This window comes from Telopea speciosissima, chromosome 3 (assembly GCF_018873765.1).
Source record: "Telopea speciosissima isolate NSW1024214 ecotype Mountain lineage chromosome 3, Tspe_v1, whole genome shotgun sequence".
Lineage (NCBI taxonomy): Eukaryota > Viridiplantae > Streptophyta > Magnoliopsida > Proteales > Proteaceae > Telopea > Telopea speciosissima.
Genome location: NC_057918.1, coordinates 51,625,112 through 51,626,919, shown reverse-complemented (window position 1 = coordinate 51,626,919; position 1,808 = coordinate 51,625,112). Strand labels below are relative to the sequence as shown.

At 43.1% G+C, this 1,808-nt stretch overlaps 1 non-coding gene across 1 annotated transcript; it reads right to left on the bottom strand.

The window, feature by feature from the left end:
• Positions 1 to 243: 243 nt before the first annotated feature.
• On the bottom strand, positions 244 to 336 carry LOC122657150. Its single transcript, XR_006332226.1, has one exon. It is a non-coding gene; the product is annotated as a small nucleolar RNA Z103 (small nucleolar RNA).
• Between the last annotated feature and the right edge of the window lie 1,472 nt (positions 337 to 1,808).

Genomic DNA, 1,808 nt, shown 5'->3' with positions numbered 1-1,808 from the left:
CTCCGTCTTCTCCTTCTTCTTCTCCTTCAGCTGTTTTTTCCACTGCCGTCGTTGCCGCTGCCACCACCACCACCTCCAACCCTCCTTCTCTCACTCCCCTGCAACCCTGCCACCACCCTCTCCAGTCTTCCCCCCCCCACCATATTCTCAGCAATCCAACCTTTCTAAAAGTGGGTTGTAGGTAAGAAAATTTTCAGTGTTCAAAATTCACAAGAAAAAACAGAAAGGTACGTTGGGGAAAGAATGAATCAGACTCCTGGCTTGGATTCTCCGAAGAGAAAAAATAGCTTAGTATCATCAGAGTCGAGAAGTTGGGGAAAGAATCATCCCTTCCATCCATTCCATACAAATCTCATTTTTCATCCCAAATTAAAACCTTAGGTGGGTTTATGGAATTGAGAGAACTAACCGGGAACTCTATATTTAGCCATGTTCCAGTACTTGAAAACACAGAAGCTAAAATATTGTAAACGTTGTACATCCAATGTAGTTTGTGTAACTGAACCCACATAAAAGCATAGTTGAAAAGCACTTGATCTGCAGGAATATCAGGGTTCCAAGGCTTGAGAACCACAAGATGACCATGGTAAATCCATGGTTGAGAAAAAAGCACTACATGCATATCTCTAGGGTTAGTGAACTTGACAATAAACCGATCCTTAGCCTCGTCCACGATATGAATCTCTTCAACATTTACAGGACTGGGTTGCCCTGTTTCAGAGAACATTGTTTGGAGTTCATGGATGCTTACCTGAACGTTATCACAAACCCCATCCCACAAGAGAGTAACGCAGCTGCGCCTTTGCATGTTGAACCATGGACTCCGGAATGAAAACTGTCTCCACCTCTTGCATCGGCAAAGGGTGTTTTGAGGAAAAAAGAGAGGCTAGCCGCTTGCATCATCATGAATTCTCTCTCTCTCTCTCTCTCTCTTCGTTTTTTTCCTGTGTGTCCGTTTTAGGGTTTTCTTCCCCCAAATACCAACCATGGAATTGGAGCAGATAATTTTCCCGGAATTAAGAGATGGGGACTTTGGAATTGGGAGAAGAAATGGAAATGTTAAAGTACGCAGAGTAAGACAAGCGGCAAGCACAGGGCAGCAGCGGCTTCGTTTCAGCCGTGTGTGTGGGTGATTTTCATTGCACTGCAAGCGTTGTTGAGAGCGTGGAAGAGCTCGTTAGGGACGTCGAGAGGGCAGCCTTGGAGGTTGAATTGTTCGGGCTAAGGCTGGGATCATGGCTGGATGAGATGGGGTTGAGAAGAATGGTTGGATCAGAGCTGGATGAGATGGGTTGGGAAGAAAGTCCCCATTTTCCATTTCCATTTTTTGTCCCTTTGTTCAACTGAGGGTAGTTTAGACATTTTACTCCTACTTAGTTAACTCTCAGTTATGTCCGTTAGTTTTTGGGTTCAAATTGAAATATTGGAACTTAATGGGTTGGCATTAAATCTACGGTCCAACGGAGGGGGAACGCTGAAAATTTCCCTTTGTTTTTTTTAAAATCAAATCATATCATAAATCAATCATTACTTTTTTTTTAAAAAACAAAAAAATCATAATCACACATTCACACCTCTCACCGTTACATCACCCATTAACTTTTTTTTTTTTAAATCGTTCTTTTCCTTTCTTCTTCTTTCTTCTATAAAAAGAAACTGCAGCAGTCGTGCTTGGCCACTGTCGAGCATGGCTGCTACTCCCTTCCTCGGTTTTTGTTTTTTAATAAAAAACAGCTGCGGCAAAAAAAAACAGCCACGGAACGATTGCAGTAGCCGTACTTGGCCACTGTCGAGCATGACCGCTGCCA